Source organism: Atractosteus spatula, chromosome 7 (assembly GCF_055471065.1).
Source record: "Atractosteus spatula isolate fAtrSpa1 chromosome 7, fAtrSpa1.hap1, whole genome shotgun sequence".
NCBI classification, from domain to species: domain Eukaryota; kingdom Metazoa; phylum Chordata; class Actinopteri; order Semionotiformes; family Lepisosteidae; genus Atractosteus; species Atractosteus spatula.
In genome coordinates, this window is record NC_142712.1 from 45227997 (window position 1) to 45246342 (window position 18346).

Genomic DNA, 18346 nt, shown 5'->3' on the forward strand with positions numbered 1-18346 from the left:
ATTATCCTGTTACATCCTGAGCAAGGTATCTCACTCACATTATAAAATGTTCTGGGGGTAGTAATAATTTGGGGTTGTTCAAAATTAGTGTCAGCATTTTTTCTTGATTATGTTGGGAATAAAGCTAACCTTGGTTCTTACTGGAAATCCCAGGAAGCCGATCTTTTTATACAAGATATTTCAGGCAAATAAACATGTCCAGATCTTGGTATTAATGTTGGCCAAAAACATACTGAATAAAAGATGTTATATCTGGGCTATACAAACACAGCATCGAGTTCATCTTAATTTTCCCAGTTAGAATCAGTCAGACACAATTAAAAGAGAGTTGGACTAAAAGAATTCTATAATTCCTTTCTGTCTGTTAACATTTTGAAGAAATGCTCAGAAATGTAATATTCCAAAGATACACATATTTTGATAAATGCTAATTCTGTGTTTTGTGCATAATATGATAACATGGTGTGTATTTAACACCCACAACATCAACAACTACTACTGCTACCACTACTGCTACTGCTAATAATAATTATTATTACAGGCGAAAGAAAAGTCTCCTACTAAAAATAATTTCAGGAAAAAAAGGAATGTATGGACCCTTTACTCCTACCCTGTACATGTAAACCTTAAAACATTTTCATCAGTATGTCCAAATTACAATCTTGAAATTGTTTGAAACAAGCAAAATTAATCCACTGTAAACATTATAGATATTTTTACTAAAGGCTACTTTATGGTACTGTAGGTGATGGCAGGTTGAGATTTCTAAACAAAATTTACTTGATAAAATTTTAAAATGTTAGATTGGTCAACAACATTGAACATTGAAGAATAGGAAGATTAATGTCATCCCAAACCGAAATATACAACTTCCCTTTTAACTAAAGTGAAGGACTTTGAAACCATGCAAGTTTGGTTTTCTGAAATCTTTATAAAACCATTAAAGACAAAACAGGCCTCTCTTCCTTTCCTTGCCCTTTCCTTCCAGGCAAGTAGTAGACAAAGCAGTACCATATTTTGCAATTTGTAATTAAATCCTTAATAGTGATACAGCATAATAGTCACATTTACTGAAATAGCTAGGACTTGATAAATGTAAGACCAATATATTAAATTAAACTTTTCCATGGAAAATAAAGTCAGAATGGAACACTTATTAAAAAATGTTTTTCTTCTCATTGTGTTTTGCATGTGTAATGGCTGTATGCCATTTTTTTCTTATCTGATGGCCTAATTACTCTGGCCATAAGTAAAATAATAATGTAACACTCTGGGGTTCTGGCGGGCGCCCTTGCCGTTGCCGCCTACAGTCAGCCCTGCACCGTGGGGGACGCGAACCCAGGCCTCCGGCATCACTCAACAGGGACCCAGCCTGGTGAGCTAAAGAGAGATCTCTCCTCAACCCAGCGGATGTGGTCCTGCTATTACAGCGAAGGGCGGTGACGTCACCGCTCTGGTAAGCCGGCTCTTACACAGTGCCTGTCGGCCAATAATAACAAAAATAATAATTCCTCTTATTGTTCTTGATCACCTTCTTGGGGTGGCAGAGCATTGCTGTGGTTAGCAAGCACAGCAAGCGCCTCACAGCGCTTAAGGCCTAGATTCAATTCTGGACCTGGAGTGCTGTCTGTGTGGAGTTTTCATGTTCCCTCATGTTTGCCTGGATTTCCTCTGGGTGCTCTGGTTTCCTCTCACAGCCTGAAGTCATTCTGGTACATTAATTGGCTTCTGGGAACACTGGCCCTGGTGTGAGTGTGTGTCTGTTTGTGTGCTATGATGGACTGGCGTCTCATCCAGGGTATACCCTGCCTTGTTCCTGTTTCTTGCTCCCCCTCAACTCTGAATTGGATGAAGCAGTATAAGAATGGATAGATTATTATTATTAAAATTAAACTGCAAATAAAAGTATGAAATAAAATAAAGTGATTCTATTATGTCCTTGTTCTGCTCTTCACTGACCACTCTGGGAGCAGGTTCTCAGCTTTAATCACACAGATGGTATCTGGAACTCTATTCTTTTAGAAATGTGCTCTTCTTCAGTCATGCACGTCATACTGTGATTCAATTCAAAATCATTCATCAAATACATATGTCCAAAACCAAACTAGCTCGTTTACATCCCACATGCAGCAGATGGATGCAGGCCCTGGCATCAATAATTCATGGTCCTTTCTCAAACTGGCATGTAGTAGAACTTGCTCTTTGGGACCTTTTCGGAAAGATGCTAATTTGCCTATCAACTCTTAAAAGAGGTTTTTGGCACTGTACATGAGGAATTGGTTATATGAAAGGTTTGGTTAAGTGTCATGGCCTATGCTTTAATGCTAGCCCACTCTCTTATTCTGTTAAGCTGGAAACAAGCTGCCCTGCATTCTCATACTCAAGGGTGAGAGACATGTAGTTTCTCACATTTAAGATCAGATACACCATGACAGGATGAGTCTTGCTCTCCTCTTCTGACAGCTTTACAGTTCCAACTGTAATTGGAACAACTCATTCTGTGATACACAGTCCTTTCTACAGGAAATGTACTGTATATGGTTTTATTTGTCACCACTTTGGTTTATCTCTAGCCTGTATGTTGTGTAATACAATGGATACATTTGTTTTACCTGTTACCTGTGTCTAATCTATGATGCATTATGGTCAACTAACATGAGTTGAAAAACAAACACTACTTTGAATAAATAAACATCTAAATAAAGCATGCTACATCAGTTCTGCCTTTATCTTACATTGCCTCTCAGCATGTACATTCTGTAACTGCAATTTTAGATTAAGAAAAGCTATAGCAAACTAAATCTAGCACTTATTTATAGTTACTATACTAGAGTTCCAAGATTCATTGTACCTTGATTGCAGTGAATAGCTGTTCCAGTTATCACACTTGGTCCTGATTTTGCCTAGGAATTCCTCACAGACCCTGGACCTGGCCACAAAGTGCAATTGGATTACTGTATGTCAATATTTGTTGCTCACTTTTTGCTCAAACTTTATTTGTGTCTATCTCACAATACGTTTTGTGATATAAAAATCATTGGAAGTCTATTGTACTGAGTATCCAATATCCCCCCAAACACTGTGTGCTTTTTATATTAATTTCAAAGATAAATCAAACAGAAAGATGTTGCTTTCAGGAATTATTGATATAGTATAGTGCCTGATAAAGCATAATCACATAAATTCAATTTCAATTCATATGCAATCTCTAGCACTTTGGGATTACACAATGCTGGTTAATCTCCATGCCACAGAAGACAGAAGAGAAGAGTGACATTGTGACAATGAGGAACAAGAAAAGGTTTATTCCATGCTGAAAAGAAAAGAGACACAATGTTTTGGCTGTGGAGCTTTCTTCAGGTCCACTTCAGAACCTGAAGAAGGTGGACCTGAAACGTTGTCTCTTTTATTTTCTTTCAGCATGCAACAAACCTGTACTTGTTCCTTTTCAGCCTATGCATGCTGACCTACTTGAACTACTATTGTGAAAATAAATCAGATCTGTACAAGAGTTTATCTGACGAACTTAAACTATTTTAAAAGAAGACAAACAGAAGAAGCAATCAGGCATTGGGCAGTAGTAGGCTCATGCACCTCTGACTTTAAAATTAAATTTACTCTTAAGCATTAGTTTAAATTGGATGGGCTATCTGAAAGATAAAAGCAAATGGGGCTCCAAAGGACAGGTGTGAGTGAAACCAATGCCTTTATCCATTAACACTTCACGTTTCAGTTTTCAGCTTTAAAGATTTGTAGTTCTCATTTCATCTGAGTACCCTTCTCTTCTATCACTAAGAACAGACTTAAGTCTCTCTAACAAAATACCAGTAATCATACCCAAGCATGCTGCCTGAAGATTAAAAGCAAAGATTTAGATTTGACAGCTGTATGCCACATGCTTAAAGGATGTTGAGGTTTTTACTGGCTAAAAGCGCAGCAAATATGTTTTCTATGCAGAAACTGAAGTAAAATCTTGCTTGAGGCTTTTAAGAAAGAAAGCAGAATTGTTATAAAAGGATGCTGCATAATAGTGGATTTATCCTGTTTGCACTGTGTAGGAGATTTAAATGACAGAGTACATAAAAAAGCTGTATTTCCATGTGCTAATCTAGGGTAAGCATGCTTGTATAACTAGCCTAAAACATTCAAGAAAGTTTATAACTATAATCATATTAATTTTGTGTGAAGTGACAATCAGAATGTGCATTCATTAGCTCAAAAAGAGACATTTCATTCAGCTATTCTTTGCTACTTCCTGGTCTGAACTAAATAGATTTATAAAATTCTGTATTTGTCAGAAACATTTTGGGCCTCTAAAAAGAAAGGAGTGCATTTCTGTTCTCCTATGAAAACCCTTTTAACATTTTCCTTTCTCAAGATTGAATTAAAATGATTACATCTAAAATTGTAATATATCCTAAAATGTGTCTATGTGAGAGTGAGTTAATTATGGTATTTTCAATTAATTTATTCTACCCAGCCTGTTATTGATTTAGAAATATTGTACATGATACATTTATATGCATGTCATGCATTTCAGGTTTTGTTGTATAAAGCTGTAACACACAGCAGTTGTTGTTTGCTCAATTTATTTAAAAAAAATTATAAAATAATAAATTACGCATACTTCTATTTTTTCCTCTTTCTTTAAGCAATTTAACTTTTTATGTAAGGCTTACCTAGAAATGTTAGAACCAAATGTACCTTTTGATGAGGACTCAGCAGGGGCATTAAAGTAGGAGATGCTTTTGTTCTGTTTGTTAAGAGAGAGGTACAGTAGATATAGTCATTTCCAAAGGTTGCCAATAGTGTTCTCACTGTTATATAAGGAAGGAATCATGTGGTCCCAATCTAAACAATATTGTCTCTGAACAATGCATAGTGGATAAATTGTGAAGTAATAGATTTAAGAGATTTTTTAGCTGATTTTCTTTCACATACCACTTGTAAAGACTTGCACTAACATGGATGCTGCTCCTGCTGAACAGAATGATTTGTAGATGGCCTTTCTTCTGCTTTGCATAACTATGTTAAGTAATCTTCAGCTTATGAACTGTCTCTCTTTGATGTTACTTGACTCCATCACTCCTCAGTTCCTTCTTGCTCTACAGAGTACAGTATATTGTATGATCAGTGCCATATTTTTGGAATTCCACACAAATGTCCATATCGGCACAGGGACTCTGGTCACAGTGTACTGTAATAATACCTCAAATTTTAATATTAGTGCTATCTGATCCCATCATTGTCAATATTCACCTGAAGGCTGTGGTATGATCATCACGTCCTGTGCTGTCTGTTTATCTAAGCTCTCTGGTTAAGGATCTCCACTCAATCTGCTTCCTTTAACACTGGATCATTGAATAACAAAGCTCTGGTTCTCATTGAGTTTATTATTAATCCAGAAAGTGAATTTTGTTTTGCTTAGAAGAAACATGGCATCTTTAACACAGTGGACATAATCAACAGTCAAACATGAATTAGAGGACACAAGTGGAAACTATGGAGAAGTATTTTAAAAAGAGAACAGGAGGCACTTTTTTGCCAAAATGGTTGGGGGAGTTTGGAACAAAACCATGTTGTTGAAACTGATACCATCACATCATTCAAAAATCAGCATGTTGGATGGATGAGACCCTTGGATCAATTATGTACTAAATACTGAACTGCCAGATCTCATACTTTATTTTTAATACTATTTCCATGCCATTTATGCCTGTCCCCTTTCTTGTATCTACTGTTTGGTCACAAGGTTTGGGTGGTGACTGAAAGAATGATATCACAGGTACAAGAGGCAAAAATTATGTCCTCTGTAGGGCTGCTGGGCTTACTCTCCATGAGAGAGTGAGAAGCTCGGCAATCTGGAGTTGAGTCACTGCTCTTCCAGATCAAGAGGATCCAGTTGAGGTAGCTCAGGCATCTGGAGAAGAAGAGCCCCTGGGACAGACCCAGGACATACTGGAGGGATTGTCTTTCAGCTTGCTGGGAAGTGGCTGAGTTTCTTTCAGGAGGTGCCTGAGACTGTTGCTGGGAAAAGGGAAGTCTGGTCTGCCCTGCTGAGCAGAGAAAAGCATGTAACTTTGAGCCACCCTCACTAGGGGAAAGTGGCTAGAAAATGAATGAAAGGTTTTTAATACAAAAAGATCTAACTGCTGAGAGTCCTGGTTTACTGTCCCTCTAAACCACCTATTAGTCTTCTTCCTCTTTTATCAGAGATATGAACACTGTTTTGTCCAGGCTCTGCAAGTATCTAATTTGATAGTGATTTCAATATACTGTATGTCTGTTCTCCTTACTGCACAGATATATATGATTTCTTAGCTAATTTGTATTTTTAAATTTTACTCAGCATGTCATCTTTCCAACACATAGCTGTAAGTCCATACATTGGACTTGGCCAGGTCTCACAACGTGGACATGCTCAGCCTACAAGCATTTGAGCACTTTGACCATAAGGCCAAATTACTAGATGTGGCAGTCCCTCCATTTCCTATTAATAAATTAACAAAAATTAATAAACCTTCTGCAGACTGACTATGGTGAATTCAACTGGCCTGGTGAAAGAAATCACAAAAAAGTCCAGAGTATTTGAAGTGACCTCATTTTATTGCAGAATTATTGACAGCAGTCACAGTAACTCGTCTAAGTTTCTCTTATTAACTGTTGTTCATGTTATTTATGTGACTACATTTGTAGACAAAATGAGACCTTCTACCTGTGCTCAGAGCCCTATTTCTATGCATGTTCTCAGAACTAGCTACCCTGCTTCTTAGGAATGTTTATAATCAAAGATTCCTTAAAGCCCAATTTTGTACCTGAAGGCTACTGCTATCACACATGTGTTTCAACAACCCAGCCCGAACAAAATTAGTCAGCATCTACTGTTCTATTTCCAATTTGCCTTACCTGGATTTGGGCAATGACAGCTCAATTACATTCTCAGGAGGAGTATAGTCCAACAATTCATTTTTCAAAATTTAGAATTACTAGTTATTTTTGTTATACAAACCACATTCGGAATAGCCCATCTGGGCTTACAGCCAAGAGCCTGGCGTCCACACACACAGGAGGTGTAGGTGGATGCCTCCTTCCTGTCACAGGCACTACAGCTCTATACAGGAAGTTCAGTGCTGATTGGAGAAGAGGCGTGTCCCTCTCATTGACAGCCTGCAAGCACCTGGGAAGCCACAGTGGGCGCTGTGTAGCTGAGCACCTACAGAGCCCTCTCTGACTATTCCCACCCAATTCTTGGCTGCTCTGCTTGAGGAATCCCAGTCACAGTCCATTAATGGCATGATCCACACCCAAACCCATGATCATCAAATTCATTTTGTGTTTAGGTGACCATCTTTACCAGTGGAACCACTTCATTTCAGAATAGCTACCTTGAAAAGTATTTTCACTTTATTGTAGAGTTTAGTTTTTCCCCTGGTTTCATTTGGTCACTTTTCTTTGCTTTGCTTGTTCCTCTTTTTTTAACTTCTGTAATGTGCATTATATATTAAGTTATTGTACAGTACATTGAATGTTTTGGATAGTGCTTAGCATTACTGAAACTAATTAAAATGACAAGCAATAAGGTTTACAGGGATAAACCATAAAGAAGATATACTCTGATTTACAATCGATATAGTTTTACTTGTTAATGAAACAATCATGCTATATAAACATATGGAAAGTATCAACAACCATATATTGAGTTTTTGGCATGCTGTTATGCATTACAGAAATAAGAGCAGCATTTTATACTTTGGTCTGGATTAAAAACAAAAGGTCCACTGCCTGTAAAAGTCAAGTTGAAAAAATGTTTCTATAAATATACGTTTACTTTCGAATCACATGACCCTTAGGTGATATATGTGACATTTTGACAATGCATCTGCCACAGTTGTAATAAAGAGGAAAGATTTAATTTATAATTGAAACTGAGGCGCCATCATTTTGCCTTCTTTCTCAAAGCACTGGCTGGATGGCCAAACACTGCTGCCAACACAAACTGTTTAGTGTTCCCTTTTGTAGAGAAACATCATTGGAAAGCAAAGCCTAGGCTGAGAGCAGGTCATGATGGCACACATTACTGAGGTACAATAATTAAACCACATTACATCAAATAACTCAACCTTTTGCATTAGGTCTGCACTGTGGATGTGTGTTGACATCCTTTTGACCACAGGTTGTGAAATGAAAGTTTTTGTATTACACTTTCATGTTTTCAGAAAGTCACTGTGCAATGTTCAGCGAGAGGACTGCATCACAAGAAAAAAAGGGTTGTTAAAAAATGTAGGATTGAAACAGTTAACCAGGAATATTTTTAATATGAATGAAAATAGAAAAAAATAAAAATAAATCAGTAAGGCAACTGTATGTCTGTTGTAAAGCCAGGGGTCACACTTGGGAACACTTTGGCTTATGAAATATACCTTTTACTAACTGAGTTACACCTGAAAAAACATTTCAAATCAGAAGTTTAGAGTAAAAGACACCAGAAGGAGATTTCCAAAACAGAGCCTGCCAAAGGAAAAGCTGGACAAAGACATTCTACGAAATGGCTGCAGTTGTAGCTGACGGGGAACACAAATAATTTGGAAAAAGATGTTCTGCACTTACAAGGCTGTGTAGTGTAGATTTTGCACATCCTGATGTACAGACATTATATACAGTATATGCTTAAATAGTGTACTGCTTAAATCAAAATAAAGAGAAATGAACAAGATGGCAACCAAAAAGTGTGAGAATCCAGAGATGCGCCACCCAACTTTATGTTATTTTTAAAATGTGTAAGAACACAAACCTTCATCGCGTCATGTCCTACTGCAAGCCCTTTCCAAAAGAAACAGCTGTCATAGAGTTCTGATAATGTTCACTACAGTGAGCTACATCAGTGGGTCCATTGTATAGAATGTGCATTTTTCTCTCTAACTTTGCTTATCAGGCCACAGCAGTAGAAGAGAAGCCATAACACAAATCCAGTATCTTCTGCCTCCTGGCCATTGTGCTTCAGTTTAATACCCTAGTCAATTCTCTCACAAGTCCCAGAACCTAGGAATGGTAATAGTGTTAGAGCAAATCATTATTTTTTCATTGTAAATCCCATAGGTTATGGTGGGAATGTGTGATATCACTCAACAGCAGAGCACAGCTTCAGTTATTCGAAGGCACATCAGGAACAGAACATCTTTAAAATGCAGTGTGAAGCCACACGACTTTTGGCCTGTATTTTATTTTTATAATTCCCCCCATCAAAATGAACCTACTTGCAAATTGACCTATTACATGGCTCTGTATCAGCACAGCCATTCAAGTGTGACGTGAATAAATGACTTCATTGTTTTCCAGCAGAAGGATAAAATACTGAAAGCTCTTTGGCAAGCAAAAATTAAGAGGATGGCCTTTCTCTGCAGAGCTTCCAGCACATTTGTACCCTTCAAAGATGAAAAATACATCTTTGAACTCATTTGCAGGGCTAGCAATGCATCTGTTATTTACCTCTGATAGACTATCAAGGCAGAGTTTCTTTTGTAGAAAGAGTTGTCCCAGAGAGATAACTCTGCAGCCGAAACTATTCAAGCCGTATTAATTTACTGTATTTGTTCAGAATCTAGCTGTGAAGAAACTGATTCATTTTTTTACATAACACAAAAAAACAAATTCTCAGGCATTTTCCCTTCTTCTTGGTATCTGAAAGACCATGCTCAGCCGACCTCCTTAAAAATTACATATTAAACTTGTGCTTTTATTTTTCAGTCTTCTTCCATGTTATTGTCCTATTAGAAGTTTGTATTGATTTGAGTTTTGTCCAGTGATATGCAAATCAAAACCAATGAAATAATTTGATATTGTCTGGAATTCAGTGAGTAGTGTAACCTTGGAAACCAGGGAAAACCATTTGGATGAGTGTCCAAACTTTTTTCCAGGGAACTCTGGCATTGTTAATGAAGCATGTATGTATAAGACAGTTCATTTTATGGTGATAAGAACAAAAATAATATGTTCTTAAAGCACTGCTTTAGTGGGTCAGGTGTTCAATCAGTGGACAAAGGCATTTTATCTCTCTCTTTGAATTAAGACAGTTTATTTATGCTACAAAGGACATGGGACTCATTTAATCATACAGTAGTTCAGTAATCAACATCCTTAGGTCATATCAAAAGATTAAATTATTATTTTATTAAATTAAAGATTAAATTATGAAATTAAATCCTATGAAATGTATCTGAATATGAAGAAAAAATATAAAAAATAGGATCCTGATACATTTTAGACTATGCTTTTTAGAATGATATTCAAATGTATGATATAGTTTTATTAGATTTGCAGAAATGTTTTGTAGCGTTCATCATCAAGGCCGAGCTAGACAATCTGGAGCAGCAATAACAAAGGCACACGGAACTTAGCATATAGTTAAAAGTATATACTTCATATCAAGGGATTTAAATATGCTGTACTGTACTGCTGAGGCCTCATTTAAGATATTCTTTACAGTTTTGTTCAACAGACGCAAAAACATACAGTATGCCACAGTTTAGTCCAGAGAAAAGCAACCAGGTACAATACTGGGGACAAAGAAATATCCTACTCTGACAGGCTAAAGCAGTTAAATGGCTTTGGTCAAGAACATTGCAAACTACGAAAAGGCTAGATTCGAGTCTGAAACATGAACCTGAGAACATGAGTGATGTGGGTGTCTGGATCAAGGTACCCATTGTCACAATTGTAGTCCCTCCTCCTTAAGGGCGCTCCGGCTCTTTCACTTCGGACCTGATTTTGTGCACCTGCCCCATTCTGACACCCATCCTCTTCTTGTGTGTAGCCTTTTCTGAATAATTCATCCTGGATGAAAAGAATAAAATTGATTTTTGCAATAGGTGTTGATACACTGTACCACAAATGTGTTGAGGTTTAACTGGACAAGCACAGGCACAGAACATACTGTATTTCTACAAAAAGTACTGCATAGAGACACACAGACTACAGTCATCTGCAAACAATAAGTACTTCAGTTGAGTATTTTGCTATCAATAGAGATACATTTTAAATAAAAATCTGAATAACCTGAGTTGCATCCTTTTTTATCATAACACAATTAGTAGCAGATGGCCTGGTTAGTGGTTAATATTGCTGCTCTGGAGCCCTGCTTTTAGTTCCTGAGGTACCATTGGTGGCTTTTGCATTGTTCTCCCTGTGTTCATATGTGTTTCCTTCAGGTGCTCTGGTATCCTTAGTCCAATGACATACTCCTAGGTTAAATTGGATTCTGGGAAAGTGGCCTCGTGTGAGTGTGTGCGTGTTTGTGCACTCGGCACTGGACTGGTGTTCAGTCCAGGGTGTATTCTGCCTTGCGCCTGTTGGCTGGGATAAGCCCGGTTCCCTCCTGTGCCTGTAGTGGAAAAAGTGGTTTGAAAATGTAGGGATGGACACTTAGTAGCACGTCATGTAAAATTCAAATTGAGAAATGAACATTTATCAATTAATCTTTAAAGAGAAGATATTCCTTTTGTTTTTTGTTAAATTTCTGTTAAATGGAATTGCAACTGTTCCATACTGATAAGACTCTCTGAGCTCATTCTAACTTTATTGTAAATGCTACAGTAGCATCAGTTTAGCATCATAAAATTTAACATATTTTAACATAAAATATCTGTTACCTGTAGAACTGAAGACTTTACAAATTGTGAACAGCCATTAGTTTCTAAGGAACATTACATACTGTACAGATGTGAACCAAGGGCACTGGCTGTGTTTTTTTCACATGTTCAGTACTTCACAAGAATCGTCTGCATCATTGTGTTTAACTTGTGCAAAAAGTAAATCAAGTAAAAGGTTTGAAGTAGTAGTTACAAGATTATATTGGAAAATTAATAAGAATTGATACACAGCATTATGGTCCATGATACATTTAGTAAACACAAAACATTATGATTTTTTTTATAAATTCCCTTAATACTTTTAGAAAATAAAAAAGGTAGTTCATAAATCTTTAAGAGTTTTATTACATATTGTATATTTGCTGTACAGTGACATCCTTACAGAAACAGGAATCATGTTAATCATGTCATCTTATGTACATTATGAGACCAAAATATAGCTTATCTTATCATAAAACAAAATATTTCTTTTCCACCCCCTCCCTGTATTAAAATAATACATCAAAAGATTGATAATTAATCTTTTTACCAGAAATAAATAATATCATTCTCTCAAACAGATCTGGTTAAAACCTATTTGTATGTGACAATGAGATGAAATGCCAGTATAATTGGCAGTTTCCCTGTGCTGGCAGAGAATGTAAATCAACCAGCTGTTGTTCTTAATCTCTACATTTAAGACAGAAACCTGCTTAGGAGTGTGATTAGAGAAATTGCATACTTCAATGTCATCCTTCCAGGGAAGGGGCTGGTAGTATTTGTTCATTTATTCCTTTTGACCTCTACAGCACGCAAACCATTATTTATTTTGAACTCTCCCAAGTTCAGTTTGTCTGTACATTTACCTGAACTCAATATACTGTAGACATGTGAGACTATTCACTTCATTTAGCAGCAAAAAAGAAAAACCAGAACAGCACCGTCAATTTAACATCTGGACCTGAGGTTTCCTCTGTGTCTCGCTGGGAAGTAACCTGGTGGGGCAGGCAAGGCGCAGACGATAATTAATCATTCTGTGTTTATTCATGCTGGAGGATGCACACAAGGACTGTCATAACACTTCTCCAAGCCAATTCATCACAGTACCATTTCATTTGCATTTCGCTACGTTATAGGGAAACAAACAGATCCATAAGATTGCCTTAATTAAGTTTAACTGAAAATATAAAGTTAAGAAAAAAAAGGCCTCAGGTATGACTTTCATGGAAAAAAAATATAATGAAGTAAAGGATATTTCAAAAGCGCTCTAAGCTCAACACATGTCATTTTAAATGGATAATTTTTGAAAGAGTCATTTTCTCTTTGGGAATAAAGATCTTCAGTACTTCTTGCACGGCTTGGTCTTAAACTCATGCACATCCTACTTGACCCAAAGAAAGAGAGAAACCAAGTGAGCCACTGTAAATTGCTAAACAGGTTTATATGCTACAGGCTAGCCTTAATGTGGATTGGGACAAAAACAGTTTTGTCCCAGTCCACATGACAGTTTATATTAATTTTGTTTCATAGTGCACCTTAGATCTGATAGACCAGGTCAGGTATTCTGTTTATTTTGGTGAGATTGGTGGAATTTCCGTTGCGTTAACTTTATAAGACATTGGAGAAGCGCGCACCTGGTTTCTGTTTGTAATCGGAAGCATGGGTCTTGCTTTCTGTATTTTGCTTAAACATCTCTTTGATCTCGATTTACTACATTCTTCCACACTATCATGTAGATGAGCACTACCGTAATGCAAAAATGTATTTCAGAAAAAAATACACTTAAAGCAAGGCTTTCTAATGTGGGGTAGGAAGGTCTACTGCCTTTGGGTAGATTGAAAAGCTGTAGAATTAAATCTTGTTTTCATATGCAAATATCGATGAAAGATTTTTTCACCTTTGTGCTTTTTTAAATGCCTAAATAAAACATTACAGATTTCTCTGTGTCCAATCCCAGCAGCAGGAAAGATTACTTATTTTGTGTTTCATTTAATATTAATTAATTAAAAATTAATGGCATAAATATAGTTTCTTTCATCCTTAAGGATGCCAAAAAGCTTTTTATACAGGAGGAGACACACCACATCCATTATTGAAGTGCAGCATCTACCTGGGTGAGAGTGGCTGCCATTATGTGCTAGTTGCCCCACTGATAAAACAGATCAGGCAGAGAAGTGAAGTGGGACACTGCTTCACCAATCCAATATACTTTGGGAATCTAGCCAGGACACTAGGTTTAACACCTGTATTCTTATAAATAGTGCCAGGGAATCTTTAGTGATCAAGATAGACAGGACCTCAGTTTTTTGTCCTGTGCATAGAACAGCACCACCTACAGCAAAGTGTCTAAGGTTACCACAATGAGGCAAATTGTAGTCAAGCGGGTAGAGTGCCACCTACTAGTCAATCAACACCATGTAAAGCAACGTACAAAGTTGTAAATCAAAACTGGTTTTCCTTAGAGGTCTCCTGTCTCTGTGCTAACCGGGCCCAGGCTTGTTTGGTTTACATATCCGATGAGATCAGACTCGCAGATAGTAAGAATTATGATCCAAGCTTAATAATAATTAATAATGATGTACTATAGCATGTCAGAAATAAAAAAGAGCACAGTAAATTGGCCCAATAAAACCAAGAGTATAGACAGAGTATAACCAAAATTATACATTAAATGGAAAAATTACATTAAAAGCAATTTACATTAAATGGAAAATATAGGTCTTTATGTGAGTTGTAAAAGCATTACATAATCGGCACAAGAACATGTTTTCTTGACTACTGTGTAGAGCTTGGTCTTTATTAAAAGTAAAAAGTTCTGAATAAGCAGATCTCAGATTGTTGAACTATACTCACACAAGCTTTTTTAAGCTCTTAAAAACCTGGATGAATTCAGAATCAAACCAATTTACACAGTGTGGGAGTATGCTGCAGAATAGGTCACAAGCACTGGCCTCTGTACAAGTACTGGTTAATATAAAGAATTCTGAATTGTGAACCAAACCCCATTTAGTACCTTAATAGATACCCCAGCACATGAGGTACATACAGTAAGTAGTCTACCCTAGATGATAGAAAAGCATGGATCAATAATTCAGAAGCAATATTATGTAGAATGCAACATACAGTAGAATCAAAGTAAGACCAAAGTTTCTAGCTGACATCAAGGGTTTAAATTCACCATCACCATTGAAATCTCCAGCTTTGAGAAGCTGATGTTAGAAAACGTAGGAAAATAGCTTCAGCCTTGTAACAACTTAGGTGAAACACAAACCCTTGATGTCTGAGTAAGAGGCAACACCAAAATACTAAATAGGAAAAGTCCCAACACAGAACCCTGTGGAACACATTGATTAAGTGGAACAAAACAATATTTACAAATCATCTGTTTTTCTTCTAAATGACAAATTTATATATAGGAAACTGCACCTAAGTTCATACGGAGTAGGATATTAAGTAACTTAAGTAAGTTGTAGCTACAGTATCAGCAAATCATTAACTACCTTAACAAGGATTGTTTCAGTATTGAATATTTTGCTATAAACCAACTTAGAAGTTCAAAGTGCTCATTAGATGCAAGAATGCAAGACACGATTGTAATCGAGCTGCCATAACCCAGTCCAGAGTGTTTTTGAGAAAAGGCAAAATGGAAAAAGGAACTATTAAGTAACTGAAGTTTAGACAACACCAGGTTTCAAGGACTTATTAATAAGGTCAGTACCAACAGACAAACAGCAGAGAAGCCAACTCTGAGTATGAACATAGGACAAAGGCCCAAAACAGGTTCAAGTCTGAGTTTAGCTACCGACCTGGTCACATACTGTACAGTAAGTAGCATCAACGGCAGTTAAATTAGAGAAACTCAAACCTGTGAGAGCAGGAGTGGGCGTAGTTGTCATGACAGCAGGAGGTGAGGTCAGCCACTGGTTATTAATATAATACAATTCGCTGTAATATATGAATGTGTTACACTGTTCAGTAGAGGGAGGAACAGAAGACTTGTAAATTGGTTTCAGTATTTTATTGATGGTGGAACAAAATGTAGGACTAGTGTGATGGCTTTCAAAACTTCTGCAATAGAAGGAGGACTTAAAGGTATCCCCATAGGACTGCTGTTGTTCTAAGACTGAAAAAGACAATCAGCCCTTCAACTACAATTCATGTGTCATGTACTGTATGTACCAGGGGGAGGAATGAACAAAAGACATCACATTTTTGTGGGAATCTGACTATAAGTAACTTGTATTAGTGTTTCATTCTCAGAAGCAACAGATTCTTCAAGGGCAACAGATTGAACTTGGTGATTTTCATCAGCCCACACGAATTCACTATACTCAATCTATAGAAGGTCCTCTTCTGTTTATTAGTACTAAAAATTGATAGATCCTGGAACTATCTAAATATGCTAAGAAATTGGCTGTATCTGTGCAGTCAGAAGAATTAGCGTGTGTGTTGAAATCACTATCAAGTAAGATACTCAAATAAGAGGTTGGACATTACATATGAACATAAGAAAGGATACAAATGAGAGGTGGCCATTCAGCCCATTAATCCCATTTGACCAATAGATCTGGACTTGTTATCTAGATGTTTTTTGAATGCAACCATGGTTTCAGCTTTCACAAAATGGCTAGGTAGCTTGTTCCATACTCCTCAACCCTTTGTGTAGAACAGTACTCTAGAACAGAAGGCTTTGGCTTTGGGGGAAAACGATGGTAGAAAGGCATAAAATTAAGCATCATCACTGGTTAGAGTCCAATAGGCTAGTTAGAAGCACACATTTTTTATTTTCCATTTCCTTTCTTTCATCAGACTGGGTCTGCTATAATTATTTCAATAACAGCAGAGCTGCAGGAATGGAAATTGCAGGGCAGCTACACCACATGTCTGTTTACAGTAGATCTTCAGTTTGCCCTACCAATATTAACAAAAGGCCTTTTCAAACCAAACAGCACTAGCACATTGGAGATATAAATTAATTTCAACCATCTGGTTCTATTTGCACCATACAATATGAAACTTTTCTGTTCATGAAGGAAAGAGAAAGTTAGTTTTGATAGTTTTTAAAGTGAAGAAAGGCTCAGCAAACTGAACTGTTGTTGTTGTGCCTTTTTCACTTCAAATGCTTCTTTCTCTGCCCACGGGCTGCTGCTGTGTTTTTGTAATCGCAGGCTGATACAAGCCAGCATTCGTGTAATTTTTAAGTTTTCTATTTGGTGACCTAATTCCATTGGAAAAAATGGCTCACCAGCCTGGCTTGTGTTTGTTTGGGATCTTGGACAAGTTCAGCGTGCCAGTTTTCTGTAAGTCTGTGAGGAAGTCAGCCAGACGAGTTCTCAGACCTGCACTTTGACCCTGACGACCTTTTAATTTTTCAGAGCTGCTCCAGAGCTATCCCAGCAGTGCTTGCGTGGAAATTGATAGTTCTGCTCTGCGCTTTTGGCAGGCAGCTACTTCCTTTATCTGGAGAAGTGTTTAATACCTGCTTAATGGTCTGTCTAGCCACTGTACAACCCTGACGCCCCTGGTCACCCCACTGGCTGACAGAAATAACATGCTTACTGACAATTAAGCCACAGCTTGAACTCAAACACCCATCTAAGATGTATTTGATATTCAAGCAATCTGAGTTTTTAAATGCTTTCTCAGGGACTTTTGTCTCTGCAGAAGTTTCTTTAAAAGAATGCAATTATCTTTTGGCATTCTGAATAAATGGTGTATTTTCAAGAAACATGCTTCTAGTTTTACAAAGAAAAAAAGTAAACTATGCTTTTATTTTTTAGACACATGATATTTATTCCACCTAATGAAAAATGTCACATAAAGTGATGCATATTCAAATTTTTAATGCAGATTTCTAGGTTTGGGGTATTTTGTATTATAAAAGTGAAAATTTGCTAATATTTTAGCAATGTTAAAATAACTATTAACCTGAGACAGATACTGAGTATAACAAATTATAAGAAGCATAGGATCTATTAGTGTTCGTGGATCTTAACATTACAACTTTTAGGTGGCATAACATTCAGATTTACTTCCTACAAAATGTTCTAAGCACAATTTTAGACAGGACATACTTTTTGTATGATACACAAAATTCAATGAAATAATTTCATAATAGAACTGTGAATAGAAAGCATTACATATTGCATAGTATCTATGGGCAAGACTTGTCTTGAGATGAGTATTAAAAACACACAAAGTTACATTAGTACTGGAAATCAAATATTCACCTGGGACCTGCATGTTCTGGTTATCGTTAAAAGAGTTGTACAGTAGGTCTGAAAAAGTCTTGTAGCATGCTTTTTTTCAAGATTTGCTTTTTGAGCGGTACAAGAAAGTTAAAGCCAATGTTATCTTTCATCATCCCTGGGAAAGCTTTTGAACTGAGAACTGAGATGCTTGATGAGCCCCTCAAAGGATCCATTATTTAAAAGAAGACATCTAGTTCAGTTTGACATGTGTACTACATGAACCTCCTTGGTCTAGGAGGCAAAAAGGGTGGAATGCCCATTTATTATTTGGGGTCGTGAACCCTGGCTGTCTGACTTTTGCACAGACTTAACATAAGACGAAAACAATTCATATTAAAAGCGTTAATGATAAACTGAAATCTGAAGCAACGTCTGGGACTGTTTAGAAAATAGAAAATAGCAATTATTCTTAAATAGAACACTGTATAAACATAAATTTATCTTACAGGGCTAGGTTATCCAGCCCAAATC